Raw genomic sequence first — 17623 nt, 5'->3', positions numbered from 1 at the left:
TTTGGGTCTTGCTTCGTCTACCGGCCTTGCGCTGCTTCAGTCTGGAAGCCCCCCTTCGAGTTCCCCTAGGTAGCACCTGACCGTTATAAAAAATAGAATTTTCGAAAAATATGCATTCATTGATAAAATACAGTCATTTTGGAAGCGCATTGATATATCAAGTAGTTTTTGATGAACTAGCGATAGTGGCACATTTCAAAGGCATTGCAGCTCTTTTATGTTGGAATTTTGAGGGTCCTCCTCAAAATTTTGCCCCAGTTTGGTAGATGATTTTTAACTTCTTGTGGATGGCGGACCCTGCTGAGTCTTCTTCGGAATTTTGAGAATCCTTCTCAAAATTCTGGCCCAGTTCTTGATTGATTATTGACTTCCTGGCATGTGATAGTTCTGGCTGGACTTGCTCCGGAATTTTGAGGACCCCCTTCAAAATTCTGCCCCTATTTCTGATTTTTTGGGGGAAATGAAAATTTTATTATGATATGACCGAACCCATAAGGTTGCCTACGTATCCCCTCTTAAACGGGAATCAGGTCAAGCATAGTTCAATTACATCAGAAAAGAAATGTGAAATGATCTAGGCATAGTATCTCTTGACTGCGTCTGAATTGATTGGTTTAAGCTAGATTCTCCATCCATTTCTACAAGTATGAGTGGTCCTCCTATCAGGACCCTGTGAACCATGTACGGTCCTTGCCAGTTGGGAGAGAATTTCCCTTTGGCTTCATCTTGATGCGGGAAGAGTTTCTTCAATACCATCTTCCCTGGTGCGAACTGTCTTGGTTTGACTCTTTTGTTGAAGGATATGAACATTTTGTTCTGATAAAGTTGGCTGTGACACACTACGTTCATTCTCTTTCCATCGATAAGGGCCAATTGTTCAAAGAGGCTTCTTATCCATTCTGCCCCGGTTGACGTGCGAATTGTAGTGCGGTACCCTAACAGACCAAAGGGTAACTTCTCATGCCGCTGCTTGTGATTCTCTACCATTTTCCTTAGTATCTTCTTAATGTTTTTGTTGGCGGCTTCTACGGCTCCATTCATCTAAGGTCTATAGGCGGTGGAATTCTTGTGCTTGATTTTGAAAGTTTCACATATAGCTTTCATCAGTTCACTATTGAGGTTGGTGGCATTGTCAGTAATAATGGACTCAGGAACTCTGAATCAGCACACAATATGATCCTTGACAAAATCTGCGACGAATTTCTTGGTTACAGCTTTGTAAGATGCAGCCTCTACCCATTTTGTAAAGTAATCAATGGCTACCAGAATAAACCGGTGTCCGTTTGAAGCAGTGGGCTCAATTGGACCAATAACATCCATTCCCCAGGCGGCGAATGGCCAAGGTGAGCTTGTTGCATTGAGCTCGTTTGGCGGCACTTTTATCATGTCGGCATGCACTTGACACTAAAAGCATTTACGGACATACTGAATACAATCCATCTCCATGGTCATCCAGAAGTAACCTGCCCTGAGTATTTTCTTGTCCAGAACAAGCCATTCATATACGGACCGCAGGTCCCAGCATGCACATCCTCAAGTAGCTTAGAAGCTTCATTTGCATCGACACACCTTAGTTAACCCAAATCCGGAGTTCTCTTGTGCAAGTTCCCTCCGCTGTGGAAGAAGTGATTTGACAATCTCCGGAGCGTGCATTTCTGAGTGTGATTTACATTCTCCGGATATTCTCCTTTTGATAAGTACTCATTGATGTCATGGAACCAAGGTTTTCCATCTGCTTCGTCCTCGATATGAGCATAATATGTCGGCTGATTACGGATCCTCACCGGGATGGGATCTATATAGTTCTTATCTAGATGTTGTATCATAGATGACAAAGTGGCTAATGCGTCGGCAAACTCCTCTGAATTCTAGGCACATGTTGGAATTCTATCTTTGTTAACCTCCTTTTCAATTCCTGCACATGGTGCAGATATGGAAATATCTTGGAATTCTTGGTAGCCCATTCTTCTTGTACCTAGTGCATAAGCAAATCTAAATCACCGATCACCAACAGCTCCTAAATGTTCATGTCGACTGCCATGTTGAGCCCTAGTATACAGGCTTCATACTCTGTCATATTGTTGGTGCAGGGAAATATGAGTTTAGCAGATACGGGATAATGCTGACCCGTTTATGAAACCAAAACTGCTCCAATGCCTACTCCTTTGAAAATTGCGGCTCCATCGAAGAACATCCTCTAACTGTCATATGCTTCAGTAATGTCTTCTCCTACGAATGATACTTCTTCATCAGAAAAATAGGTTTTCAAGGGTTCGTATTCTCCTCCTACTGGATTTTCAGCGAGGTGATCTGCCAATGCTTGTCCCTTGACTGCCTTTTGAGTTACATAGACGATGTCGAACTCACTCAGTAGTATCTGCCATTTAGCCAACTTCCTAGTAGGCATGGGTTTCTGAAATATGTACTTCAGGGGATCCATCCTGGATATGAGGTATGTAGTGTAGGCACAGAAATAATGCCTCAATTTCTGGGCTGTCCAGGTCAGAGCACAGCAAGTGCGTTCAAGCAGAGAATACCGTGCTTCATAAGGTGTGAATTTCTTACTCAGCTAATATATGACTTGCTCCTTTCTTCCTGTCTCATCATGTTGTCCTAAAACACAACCAAAGGCTCCATCTAACATGGATAGATAAAGTAACAAAGGTCGTCCTGGTTCTGGCGGGACTAGAATTGGTGGTGTGGATAGGTACTCCTTGATCTTGTCAAAAGCCTCTGACAATCCTCGGTCCAACTTGTCTCGGCATCCTTCCTCAGCATCTTGAAGATGGGTTCACATATTACTGTGGACTGTGCTATAAATCGGCTGATGTAGTTGAGCCGTCCCAGGAAGCTTATCACGTCCTTTTTGCTTTTAGGCGGTGGTAACTCCTGAATAGCTTTGACTTTAGTTGGATCTAGATCGATCCGTTGGCGACTGACAAAGAATCCCAATAACTTTCCTGCAGGAACCCCGAATGCACATTTTACGGGGATCAACTTCAAAATGTATCTCCTGAGCCTGTCGAAGAATTTTCTCAAGTCTGCTATGTGATCTGCGGCCCTTTTGGATTTGATAATGACGTCGTCCACATATACCTCTATTTCCTTGTGTATCATATCATGAAAGATGGTTGTCATGGCCCTCATGTAAGTAACCCCAGTATTCTTCAAACCGAATGGAATCATCTTGTAATAGTATACATCCCAAGGCATAATAAAAGTTGTCTTCTCGGCATCTTCTTCATCCATCCAGATCTGGTGATAGCCTGCGAAGCAATCTACAAAGGATTGGAGTTCATGCTTGGCGCAGTTATCAATAAGGATGTGTATATTTGGCAGTGGGAAGTCGTCTTTGGGACTTGCTATGTTTAAATCCCGATAATCAGCACATACTGGGATCTTCCCATCTTTCTTCGGAACTGGCACAATGTTAGCTAACCAGGTTGGGTACTCAACCACCCTGAGAACTTTAGCTTTGATCTGCTTGGTAACTTCCTCCTTGATTTTCAAACTCATGTCCGGTTTGAATTTTCTGAGTTTCTACTTGACTGGCGGACACATGGGGTTAGTAGGCAACTTGTGAGCCACTATAGAAGTGCTCAAACCAGTCATGTCGTATGACGACCATGCAAAGATGTCCTCATATTCCTTTAGAAAACGGATGTATTCTTCCTTCTCTGTTGGCGACAAGTGTATGTTGGTGCGGGTCTCTTTGACGGTCGCGGCATCTCTCAAATTTACTGCTTCTGTTTCGTCCAAGTTGGATTTAGGTTGTTTTCAAAATTCTCAACTTCTCTGACAATTTCCTGGGGTAACTCATCTTTTTCCTCTGAGTCACTATTCCTATGTTGCGTTGCCTCATTACATGTCACAGTCACTGGTTCATCATGAAAAGTAATAATAACACTGTAGAAGTGAGAAGTATAAAAATAGCAATGAATAATGATAAAGGATAAATGCATTTGATTAAAACTGAGAAAATTATTACAAACAAAGCTTGACTCGGTGGATCGAGCATCTATTTTGAAACAAAGAAATCTTAAAACAAAAACTGCTAAAAAATTTAAAAGCCTAGAATGGCTATAAATTCTGCCAAGCTACCTAGGGACTCGGCGGGCTCGAAAATGGTGTGGCGATCCAGTTTCTAAGAACAACTCCCTTTGTCGGGCTCGGGATGGTGTGGCGGTCCAGTTTCTGAGAATAGCTCCCTTTGCCGCAGTCTGAATAGTGAGGCCTTCTTCCTCATCCTCCTCAATTATGGCACAATAGTCCATGTCCTCGTCTTCCAAGAACATATCCTTTAGCCCAGCTAGCGCTTCTTCATCTGCAGTTCCCCATATTGTGTCAGCCTGATGGAAAGCTTATTCTAAATGGGGTACCGGTTGCTCAAGAGGGTAGTATGGTCCACGCCATGGAGGCGACCACTCCATGTACTCTTGCCATGTATACTGTTATCCGAGCCCAAAGGTGGTACCATGGTTTTTCAGCCGTATCAGCTTGGTGATACCCTAGAGGTTCTTTCCCAACCCTTTGTCGGGTTCATATCCGAACCATGATAGTATGCTTTTTATTTTGTTACTCCACCACTTATCCTTCTCGACGGCATTGACCCATTCAATGTGATGATTAGTTTCCCCTCCTAGCCCCATTCTATGTCTAATGGTCGGAATGGTTTGACTAGTACATATGGGTTACTCTCATCTCCATGAATGATTACCTCCTGACGGTTCCATTCAAATTTTACGACTTGATGTAGTGTGGAGGGCATGGCTCCAGTAGCATGGATCCATGGGCGGCCCAACAAAATATTATATGAGGTTGGTATGTCAAGCCCTTGGAATTCAACATCGAACCAAGTTGGTCCCATCTGCAAGCAAAGGTTGATTTCCCCGATCTTGGCCCTCTAGGACATATCAAAAGCCTTCACATTCATGCTTTCAGTCCGTACTTCGTGGAAACCTTTGTCCAACCTTTTCAGGGTGTCAATAGACAAATATTTAAATTCAAACCTCTATTAACCAGAACCCTGGCAATGAACTTGTCTTCAAATTATACTATAATATGCAATGCTCGATTATGATTCAGACCTTTGGGCGGAAACTCATCTTCGTGGAAGATAATCTTATGGATCTACAGCACCTGATCGACCATGTTGGCCATTTATCCACCAGTGATATTGTTGGGTACATAAGCCTCGCTTAGTACTTTCATCAAGGCGTTCTTGGGTGCCTCTGAATTCTGTAATAGCGAAAGGATAGATATCTGAGCAGGGACTTTGTTCAGGTGATCAACAACAGAATACTCTTTTGCATGTACTTTCCTCCCTAGGTCATCCGTCTCGGTCTCAATAACAGGCTGCCTAGCAGTGGCATCCTTACTTGAACCTCCCAGGTGTTCAGGTTTGTGAACTCTTCCAGTTCTAGTCATTCCTTGTGCGGCGTCAGATTCTTCTATGTTAGTCTTTCCTTTTCGCCGAGCCTCGGCTACATAATCCCAGGGTATCGCTTTTAAGTTGAATGGGGATGTGGTTGACACCGTCACAGTAAAAGGTGTGATCACTTCTACTTTAAATGGAGTGGAGGTGGCTGCGGGTGGAGCTACTTCCACCTTGAATGGAACTGATGTAGTTACATTAACGTCAATAGGTGCCTGAGTATGAACCACAATAGGAGTAAGTGTAACTGCAACCTTAAAGTCATCGCCTTCTCGGATAAGCACGATTGACCCCTCAGGGTCCTATTCCTCATTTCTTTCTATAACATGTACACCGTCCCCTCTATGATCAGGGAGGGGACTGTTGCGGATATAAGTGCGGCTTCTTTCGCTTGTATGACCTTGTTGTCAATGAGTGACTGGATCTTATCCTTCAATGTTCAACACTCAACAGTGGTGTGCCTTTTCATATCGGTGGTATGCGCAGGCTTTGTTCAGATTAACCCATTGGGATGGATTTTTTAGTGCCACAGTGGGAATAGGAGTGACGAAACCTGTGGCTTTTAACCTTTCATAAAATTGGTCGATGGGCTCAACAATGGCGGTGTATTGTCTGGGTGGCTTGCGGTCGAAGTTGGGTCTTGGTCTTGGATAATTTTGGCGAGTTGGTGGTGATTGGAAGTGGGATGGTTGGGAATTGTAGGTATGATGGACAGCGGCTGGTTGGGAATATCTGGGAGATGAAGGTTGATATGTAGGTGGCGATGCTTGATATGTGGGTGGAGGTGTTTGATATGTGAGAGGAGTTTTTGGGCCCTGGGCCACCATTACTACCCCAACATCTATCTTCTTTGATATGCCACCTGATTGGAGTGCCTTATTCATGGCCTGCAGTGCCTCGAAATTCGTTACCATCCCGCTCATAATTCCTTCCTCGATCCTTTCCTCGAGCTGATGATATCAGAGAATTTGTGATTTTCGATGACCATCAGTCTCTCATAATATTGTGGGTCTTGTGCCCTGACGAAGAATTTATTCATCTGTTTTTCATCCAAAGCGGGTCTGACCTTGGCGGCTTCCGACCTCCAACGAGTAGCATATTCGCAAAAATTCTCAGTAGGTTTCTTCTTGAGGTTCTGAATGTAGAAGACATCAGGTGCATTTTCTGTGTTGAACCTGAACCGGTCCATAAAATTTGACGCCATGCTTACCCAATTGGACCATTTCTTTGGATTCTGGCTGATATACCAAAACAAAGCATCCCCATTAAGGCTCCTCATAAAGAGCCTCATTCGAATCTTTTCATCTTTTCTAACCCCGACAAGCTTGTCGAAGTAAGTCCTTAGGTGAACACTGGGATCACCTATACCATCGAACATTTCGAATTTGGAAGGTTTGTACTCTTCTGGAAATTCCACATCAGGTTGTATGCAGAGATCTTCATAGTTCAAACCTTTTATTCCTCCATCGCCTTCAATACCTTGAACTCGGCTTGTTAGCTTCTTGAGTTCTTCGGCCATGTTCTTAATAAGCAGGTCCTTTTCGGAGCATTCCGGTGCACAAGAGATTGGCTGGGTAGAATGTAGTATAGTTTCCACGTATATGGGGTTGCTTTGATGGGTGCCAGGGACTTGAGTATAGTGATGGCCATTGGTGGAGTTTTGTGGATCGGGAATGAGTGGTGGTGTATTTTGGGGAGTGTGGTAAGTGGTAGTTGGTTGGTACAGGATTGGTTGATGATGATATTGTGGTGGAGTTGGTACTGGAAGCGAATTGATGTTTTGGGGTGGAGTTGCGTATTGATTTGGTATAGTAGGATTTTGTGGCTGTTGGTTTTGTGTGTTCTGAGGAGGTGTTTGGTTCTTTGTGTTCTGTTGGTGGATATCAGGGACATTGAGGGTGAGTGACAAATTTTCCAAATTGCGGACCTGCTCAAGTTCTCCATGCAGTTCTAGTATCTTTTGTTCCAGTCTCAAAACCAGGTCATTCGGGGCCAGAGTATTACGGCCATCGGAAGTCTCTGCGTTCTCACTGTTTTTCTTTTGTATTCCACTTAAGTCATCCATCTTTGCTTTCCCTCTGCTTTTTGTGTTGCTTGGAGGAGGGGGAGGGGGGGGCCTCTAGATCTGGTATGATATGCTGATAAGGCCAGTATGAGAGAACCAACCTAAGGGGATGAGAATAATAATAGAAATAAACAAAAACAAAAAGGTAACAAGTTAGTGAGGATTCTGAAATGCTTGTAGTATTTAAACACATATTGCGAAATATAAACTCGTATCCTAATTTTGGAGCCTCGTTGTGCCCGAGGTAGGCCTAGCAACAAATAAATTTGGAGAACTTCAAATGCCAATAAATGCTTTATTTCATAATATAAATGTAGACGAATCCAAAAACGACACTAACATAATAATAAAACAAGTCGCTACAGGCACTTGGCCTTATTACATTTTAAGAAAAGCAAGTAAATCTAATCTATTTGGTCCCAGAAGGACCTTCCCCAGATTACATCTTCCGTACTCCGTCAAACAGATCTCCCAGCTCGCGCAGTCCCAGCAACAAGTAAGCTCGGGCCATATGTTCTCCCTCAACTCCCTCAGCATTCTGGCAGTTTTCAATCCTTTTTATGACTCTGCCCTCCAGCTCTACTATTCCTCGCTCCAGATATTCCAGTTTCCTGTGTGAAGTGACTGCCATCTCTTCTCATTCCTCAATCAACCTCACGTTCCTCTCATGTATTTCCCGATGCTCATTCTCAGAGTCGTGGACCCTCTTGCGCATCCTGTTGTATTTCACTTGGGCTTCAGCTTCCTTGTCTATGATTCTATTCCCTCGACCAGTCCCTAGTGTCACCGTTCCTTTCAAATTGTCTCCCAACCATGCCGGGTAGAGAGGCTTGCACCCCGCATGATATCTATCTGGCTCAATAGTGCTTTTCTCCACAATGATTTTGCAGTGCTACATGTGCTGAGCTTGGCACTTGTAAGGTATGTCGTCGTCTTGGAAATCCGCCCTAAAATAACTCATCTTGACGACCCTTGGTACAACCTGTTTTCTGCCTACTTGCCTCATAACTCGCATAGGGTCATATGGATATATCCCTCTCAACCCGATCAACACTAAGTGTGGAGCATCCCTGGACCTGATAATAAATTTGTCCTTTGGGAACCATTCAACCATCCACTACACTTGTCCCTCGATCAGATTGTCGAAGAACTCTACCCATTCACTGGCGCTTTCCAGCTGAGTAAATCTGTCCGAAATGTTGGTCATCTGCTTAGGGTGATGGAAGGCAATGTGGTCGTTCAGAGTCCTTTGCTGGAATTCTTGATGATAACGACCCTTTTGGAGATGCTCCAACAACCATAACTGCAGCAATAAATTGCAAACCTCGAAATGCTTGACCCCTCTTTGACAGCGCTCCAGAGCCCTGTTGATGTTAGCTATGATCATGGGGACTATGGTATATGTTTGCCCATTAATCCTTTCCATCAGAGTTTTGGCGACCATAAACAACCTAGTGTGGATTCTTCCCTTTTTCATTGGGAACACTATCAGCCCTAAAAAGCACACAAAGAACATGAACACTCTGTGGTAGATGTGACCCAGTGAAGTGAGAGCGATCTCATCATGGTAAGTACGGAAAGACTTTCTATGGCCATACCTCTCGTACAAATATTCAAAAGGTATGTAGGAATCCTTCAAGCACACTAGGTCGACATTCTTTTTCAACTCCATCATCTTCAAAAATCCCCTGCCCATACGGTTTTCTGGCACCAAAAGCCCAAGATTGTCCCAAGTCAACCCTGCAAGTCCTCCTATTTCCTCTAAAAGCAATGTCATCTCTATGTCCCCGAAACGGAACACAGCTCTTTCACTATCCCAGAATAAGGTGGCAGCCTTGATCAATTTATTGTTTGGTTCAATATCTAGCAGGGAAGGCAAATTACCCAGGTAGTTTTTCACATGCTTCTTGTCACTTGAGGAAAGGTCTTCCCACCAATCTAGCAGCAAAGGTGGGATGTTGTTAACCATACAGAATCTAGGGACCTCGTGCCACATTTTCTGCAAAACAAAAGGGTTAGACCTTACCCCCACCGGACTCGACTATTTATACATTTATGATCAACATATCGACATTTAATTCTCCAAATTAATGCACAAAATGTGGTTGCGTCCGTTGGGATTATGGAAAACCCGATGGACTTTGAATAAAGCTTATCTTAAAGGATCATTACGTGGACAACATAACTGATCCGACTAGGTTTGACCATGATGCATGCACAATTTAAATAGAGTAAGGTTTCTATGGGGTTTTAGACCGATGCCCTCAAGCGGACAACTTGAGGGGGAAAGCACGGAACTGTCGACTGCGCCATTGATCGATTGGTTTTACCGCTAATAAGCCTTTCCGAATTTAAGGGTAGTGTCACACCTCCTTTTTCTGCCCCCGCGAGGGTGAAAGGAGTTTTTTCCAATTAAAGGACAATCGAAACGGGATTTATTTATTTATTTCAGAGTCGCCACTTGGGAGATTTAGGGTGTCCCAAGTCACCAATTTTAATCCCGAATCGAGGAAAAGAATGACTCTGTTTAATAGTCTGCGCACCAGAAATCCGGATAAGGAATTCTGTTAACCCGGGAGAAGGTGTTAGGCATTCCCGAGTTCCGTGGTTCTAGCACGGTCGCTCAACTGTTATATTCGGCTTGATTATCTGATTTTATACAAATATGAACTTATGTGCAAATTTTATCTTTTTACCGCTTTCATAATTGTTATTATTATTTTTACAAGAATGTGAACATCGTTTAAAAATATGTCTTTGGATTGCGTCACATAAAATGCACCCGCGATCCGGAACGTATTTTAATTCAATGTTTTAGGATTTGGATTTGGGTCGCATAAATGCGCACCCGTGTTTAAGAATGTATTATTATTAAATCATGCCTAAAGCGATTAGCGTATTATTATTTATGGGTAAGACTGTGGAATTCACTAAACAGTCCATCCCGAATTCTAAATACTCAATTAAATATTTATTGAGGGCCCCACAATTTTGTATTTTTTATTCGGCGAGGCTCGTCTCATTTATTTTTAAAAGACAATCCTAAAATGCCTACATTATTCTCTATTAAATTTGTCTCTACAAAATAAAATTAAAAAAACGTCTTAATTTATTTACAGGCTGAAATTGACCAATAATATTTAGTTAAACAACATTCTTCCAAGTTCCAAAATGGTCTATTTTGATAAACTAACGTGTTTTTTGAGACATGATAATGATCCAACAATAGCGAATTAACTAGACGAAGTTACTACACCATTCATTTATTTTTAGGCAATATATAGGTAGTTCGTCCGTTAAGCTATCATCCGATGTTTCACTATATGTATTAAATATCTACATGATTCTGATTTTTTGCAAGCTAAATAATTTATACATACAAATAAAATTCAGAATATAATTAAAGCTAATTCAGAATTTCAACTCTTCATTTTTCGTATTCATGCTTCATATTCGGATTACAATAACCAGCTTTTCAGTTGTGTACCTGATATTGAAAGCAAAAGAAAATGAAGATGAGAATCAGCAGCAGTAATAACAGTACAACACAGCAGCAACAATCCAGCAACAGTAACAACCCAGGAACAGAGTTTGCAAACCGGTGGAGTATTAATCCCAAAACAAAAGCTTCAAGCTTTGATGACACAACAACAATTAATGCTAATTTCAAACAATGAAAGAAAGCAGAAGATTTTTTTTTTTAGTTTTTTTTTTATTTGAAAGTTTAAATATTTTTTCGGAATTTTCTCTCTCTTAAATGTTCAGCCCTTTTTTCTCTCTCTTATTCTCTTTCTGTCAGATTTTTTCCTCTCTATCTGTATTTTTTCCGTCTGTCTTCTGTTCAAGACTTCCTATATATAATCTCAACCCTTTAATCAATTAAAATCAATCCATTTTCTCTACCAAACCCATTATCTTCCCACTTATCCCCATTACATTAAATAAATATATCACACCACCCCATTATTTTTTGTCCCCCATGCCTAACATAAATAAATACAAGATTCCTCCCCACTAAATTTTGTCTTGTCCCCCCTTTATATTAAACAACTATATCACAACCCACCCCATTACATTTTGTCCCCCATGCTTCATATAAACAAATACAAAATGTACAATTCCTAAACTACCCCTCCGACTTTGTTGCAATTACAAATCTACCCCCGAATGCAATACAATTTACCAAATTACCCCCATCAGCTCTAAACACTCAATTAATCATAACTTGACCAAAATATAGTCAAGATGACAAATTTCTCAACAATCTTCAACAACAAATCACATGAACACGATGAACAACACAACTCAAAATTAGTAGAATGAATTAACCATATCGGGAACCAATCCTGGTTAAATTAGACCATGAATGTATGAGCAAGGATACAACAATACAAACAACAAAATACATGATTCAAATTAAATCAAAAACCAAAACAGACATAAACTCACATTAAATCACTGGATTAAACATGAACTTCAAACAAAGATGAACATGAACTAAATCTATTTTTCAAACAACAAACATGACGGATTCAAACGATTCAAACAACATTAATATTTTCTGGAAAATACATAACAACATGAAACAAATTGAAGAAATAATTAATTAAATTTCAATTTGAATCTAACAAACATTAAACTAACAAATATTCACTTAAACAACAATACAAACATGAAATAAACATGAAAAATAACTAATTAACTTCCATTTGAAATCTGAAAATTAATTCAACAAAAATACATGAACATGAACAAAACCAAAAATCAAATATCTAACCATAGACATGAACAAAACAAACATTTGCCGATTTTAGATTCGAAAATATCAAAACAAAATACGGACAAAATAAAACTCAAAAATTACTAACCGAAGATGAACAACGACGTATTCGATTGTATGGACTGTTTCGACAAACCTCGAATGGGAATAAATCTGTCCGGACTCAACGACGAACTCAACGACGAACTCACCTTCCTTGTAAACTTGACGAACTCAAAACTACGCTCGACGACCTCGACTAAAACTCGACCAAACGAAAAGGTGGCAGCAGCTCGTCTGAAGATACAGCAGCTGGAACGAAGGAGAAGAAATAACCATTGACGAAGAAGCTGGGGTGCGTTCAGTTGTTTGAGCTTGAAGTTGTTCGGTGCAACAAACGGGGAGGAAGTCGACGCAGCAACAATGTTCAACGCAACAATGGCGGAGAAGAAGACGAAGGTGAGGTAGAGGAAGAAGAAGGAGCAGCAGCACCAACTGAAGAAACCATGGTCGTCGAGTTCGAAATGGAAGTAGCAGCAGCTGGAGCAGAAACAGTGACGAGCTCCGATGAAGCTGGAACGAGGTCGGGGGAAGCTGGGTCTGTTTGGACGTGACTGGGTTTGGACAACGTAGCAGCGGCTGCTGCTGCTTAACGTGGAAGGAGGGATCATTTGGGCAAGGTGGTGACGACGATGTCGAACCAGCCGTGGTCGTCGAAGGAGAAGAACGCAACAACAGCTGCTCGAGCTCCGATGAGGGGGGGGGTGACGACGAGGCTGGACTTCTAGTTCGTGAGGTGGAAGGGAAGTAACGAGGGCAGCCATGGATGGGGTCTTTGAGCTTTTGAAGAAGAAGGAGCAAAAAATGGGGGCGGATGGTTTAGGTCCTTTTTAGGGTTTTTGTTCATTTTTTATTTTTGTTTTGTGTTGTTTGTAAGATAATAGGGGTGTTGGGTTATGGACTGGGTCGACCCAGTTCTAAATGGACTGGGTCGTAGGGAAGATTGGGCCATTTTTTGGGCCTGTGGCTTGAAATCGAAGAAGAGGCCCAATTCCGACTTTCCTTATATTTTTGCTCTCTTTTCTTCTTTTATTTTTCTAAAACTAAATTATAAAAAATACTTAAACTATTATGAAGAACTAAATTAAGTTATAAACAATTAACGCACAATTAAGTAATAATTAAGCATAAAATTGTATATTTGGACATTAAATGTTAAAAATGCAAACGATGCCTATTTTTGTAATTTTTATTTTTTTGTAAAACAAATTTAATTACTAACAATTGTAGAATTAAATCCTACATGCAAAATGCGATATATTTTTGTATTTTTATTAATTTAACAAATAAACATGCACAGACAAATACAAATAATTATTCAAAATATCACAAAATTGCACAGCAAAGAAAAATCATTTTATTTTTGGATTTTTTGGGAGTAATTCTCATATTGGGCAAAAATCACGTGCTTACAGTTGCCCCTCTTTGCCCGAAGACACGAAGGGTTTTCGTGCAAAGATAAAGCGAGCGATTTTTTTCCCATCTGAGTACTCCGTATGAAGCATTTTTTTTGAAAAAGATTTGACCGAACCTTTGCTTCAAAGGTTTCCTACATATCCTGGGCTAAACAGGAATCAGGTCAATGTAGTTCGGGAAGCTTTTTTGGTAGCTGGGACTACCGTGGGACTGCATTGTTACTGTTGTTGCATGCTATTACTACTGCTTACCGATCTCCTTGTTACACCTTGCTTAAAAGAAAACAAGAAGCTAGGCTATACTGCAATTTTTCTTGTTGCCTTGCTTTCTTGTCTGCTTGCATTTTTTTCGGTGCTTTTCTTCCGATGCTTTTCTTCCTTTCGACACATGCACTTGAGTTTTTGCTGGGACCTCTTATTGCAACCTTCTACTTCCTGATGCTGGGGATTTTTATTGTTTTTTGCTGGGGATTCCTGTTGTAACCCTCTGTTTTATTGTCCTATGACTTGATCTTGAAATGTATGCCTCTGTTCTATGGGCGGGCTCCTAACTTTAATACTTGAAAATTAATGTTGAATGTGTTCCTCTGTTATATGGGCGGGCTCCCAACTTCAACACTTGAAATGAAAAGACTGAAATGTATGCCTCTGTTATCTGGGCGGGCTCCCAACTTCAACGCTTGAAATATAAAGACCGAAATGTATTCCTCTGTTCTATGGGCGGGCTCCCAACTTCAACACTTGAAATGAAAAGACTGAATGTATGCCTCTGTTATCTGGGCGGGCTCCCAACTTCAATGCTTGAAATATAAAGACTGAAATGTATTCCTCTGTTCTATGGGCGGGCTCCCAACTTCAACACTTGAAATGAAAAGACTGAATGTATGCCTCTGTTATCTGGGCGGGCTCCCAACTTCAATGCTTGAAATATAAAGACTGAAATGTATTCCTCTGTTCTATGGGCGGGCTCCCAACTTCAACACTTGAAAATTAAAGACTGAAATGTATGCCTCTGTTATCTGGGCGGGCTCCCAACTTCAATGCTTGAAATATAAAGACTGAATGTATGCCTCTGTTATCTGGGCGGGCTCCCAAATTCAACACTTGAAAAGTAATACTGAAATGTATTCCTCTGTTCTATGGGCGGGCTCCCAACTTCAACACTTGAAATGAAAAGACTGAATGTATTCCTCTGTTCTATGGGCGGGCTCCCAACTTCAACACTTGAAATGAAAAGACTGAATGTATGCCTCTGTTATCTGGGCGGGCTCCCAACTTCAATGCTTGAACTGTAAAGACTGAAATGTATGCCTCTGTTCTATGGGCGGGCTCCCAACTTCAACAACAACTTTAAAAATAAATGTCATTCCTCTCTTCAGGCGGGCTCCTGACTTCAACAACAACTTTGAAAATAAACTGCCTTTCCTCTCTTCAGGCGAGCTCCTGAAGTCAAACTTGAAAAGTATGTCTCTGTTCTCCAGGCGGACTCCTGATTTCAACAACAACTTAGGAGGAAATGCCTCTCCTATGGGTAAAATAAACTTAGGAGGAAATGCCTCTCCTATGGGTAAGACTAAACTTAGGAGGAAATGCATCTCATATGGGGTGAAACTAAAAGAAACTTAGGAGGAAATGCATCTCTTATGGGTAAAACTAAACGTAGGAGGAAATGCGTCTTCTATGGGTAAAAACAAACTTAGGAGGAAATGCCTCTCCTATGGATGAAACTAAACTTAGGAGGAAATGTCTCTCCTATGGGTGAAACTAAACTTAGGAGGAAATGCATCTCCTATGAGTCAAAGTAAACTTAGGAGGAAATGCGTCTCCTATGGGTAAAACTAAACTTAGGAGGAAATGCCTCTCATATGGGTGAAACTAAACTTATGAGGAAATGCGTCTCCTATTAATGAAATCTTCACTTAGGAAGTGTGTCTCCTATGCGTGAACCATTTCCTTCTTCCTGAATTATTTACTTACCTGTGTTTTCTTCCCTCGAAACTGCTGGGGATTATTTTGTTGGGGATGACTTTTCCTTTTCTTCCTTACCCACTCTGGGTTGCCCGAAACTCTGTCGAGGATGCTTTTACATCTCGATGATCCACTGGGGATAACACTGCTGTGGATAACTCTGCTGAGTAAATATGTTATTTTACTTCTTCCAAAATTACTTCCTTTTGAGTAAGATGTTTCATTCCTCTGCAAACTACTTCCCCCTTTTTCTTTTTTTTCGGTTGTTTTTTTTTCTTTCTTTTTTTTTTTGAAATGAAAAGACTAAATGTATTCCTCTGTTATATGGGCGGGCTCCCAACTTCAACCAACAAATCACCTATTGTGTTCTTCAGGGGGGCTCCTGACTTCAACCAATAATGTCAAAAATAAAATGCCATTCTGTTTTTCAGTGGGGGCTCCTGATTACTTAACATTTGAATTGTATTCCCTTATTCTCCAGGTGGGCTCCTGATTGCTGATACTTACATTGTATTCCCTTATTCTCCAAGTGGGCTCCTGATTGCTGATACTTCAACTGCTCTTCCTTGTTCTCCAGGTGGACGCCTGATTGCTAATACTCCAACTGTTCTTCCTTGTTTTCCAGGTGGACGCCTGATTGCTAATACTCCAACTGCTCTTCCTTTTTCTCCAGGTGGACGCCTGATTGCTGGGGATAATACTACTGGGGAAGTCTCCTTTCTTCCCCTCCTTCAAATTCAAAATTTTTTTCTTTTTGTTTTTGTTTTTTTTTTCAACACTGCTGGGGATAAAAGTGTTATCTTCTCGGGATAACGTTGTTGAGGATAACGCTGCTGGGGAATTTTATCCCTTCAAGTCGATGCTTCATTCTTCTGGAAGCTGCTGGGGATGATAATGGCTTTTTGCTTTTCTGAGCACAAGTGTCTTACCTTTATTCTGTCTGTTGGGGAATACTTCCTCCATTTAAACTTATTATGTTGGGGCAACACTGGTTCAAACACCACTTCCCTTGAGACTGGTGCTATCTTTATTCTTCCTCGAATGGGTACCTGACTTCCAGAAAATTTTCCAAATGAAAGGAAAATTTTCTGCCCCAGTTTGACAGTCTCCCTTATGGCATGCATTTCTGTCATCAATGCCATTTCCTTTACCTGTTTCAAATCAAACAAAATTTGTTAGTTTAAAACGTGGTGGTTGGTTGTGATACTCCTACTGGGATGGCTTTTCCTTTTCTCCTTCCTTGCTCTGCGCTCCACAACTTGTTGGGGATGATATTATTTGCTGGGGATAATCCCTTTCTGCTGGGGATATCCCTCTTCTTTTGTGGCATAGCTCGGAAACTGGCATTTCCCCGACCTTTTAGTCTAGTATGAATTTCCCCAAATCATGCTCACTGCTCTCCTTGCTTTGTTCAACGGGCCTTGGCCTTGAGGTTTATAACCTTTGATTTCGGCAAGGGTATCCCTCTTGACACTTGTCAATCCTTTTGTCAATTCCCTTTTGCTGGGGATATCTTTTTTTGACACTGGCCTCGTGTTTGTTCCTCGCTGACTATACCACTTGGATGTACTAGTCAGATCTTATCTTGCATAATTGGAAAGCTGATGGCATATTTTGAAGTCAATTCACACTTGTTTTGACCAGACAGATTCTACTGGGGAATTTTCTGTGAAAGGAAAAGATAAAAGGGAACAGAATAAAAGACAAATGAAAAAGATGACTCTGTAACAAAAGAAACTATAAATAAAAACCTATCAAACGTAGACACCGACTCTAATGGTCATGACATGCATATGTGGCCTATCCTCCGTCGTTAATCGTCTTTCAAGACCTTCAATTGGCAATTCCCCATCTGATTCTCAATCTTATTCGACTTGTAATGCCCGAAGGGTTTTCACTATCAAGTCTCTCTCATTTTGGTT

The sequence above is a fragment of the Nicotiana tabacum genome, chromosome 1, assembly GCF_000715075.1.
Source record: "Nicotiana tabacum cultivar K326 chromosome 1, ASM71507v2, whole genome shotgun sequence".
NCBI lineage: Eukaryota > Viridiplantae > Streptophyta > Magnoliopsida > Solanales > Solanaceae > Nicotiana > Nicotiana tabacum.
This window is presented reverse-complemented; position numbering follows the sequence as displayed.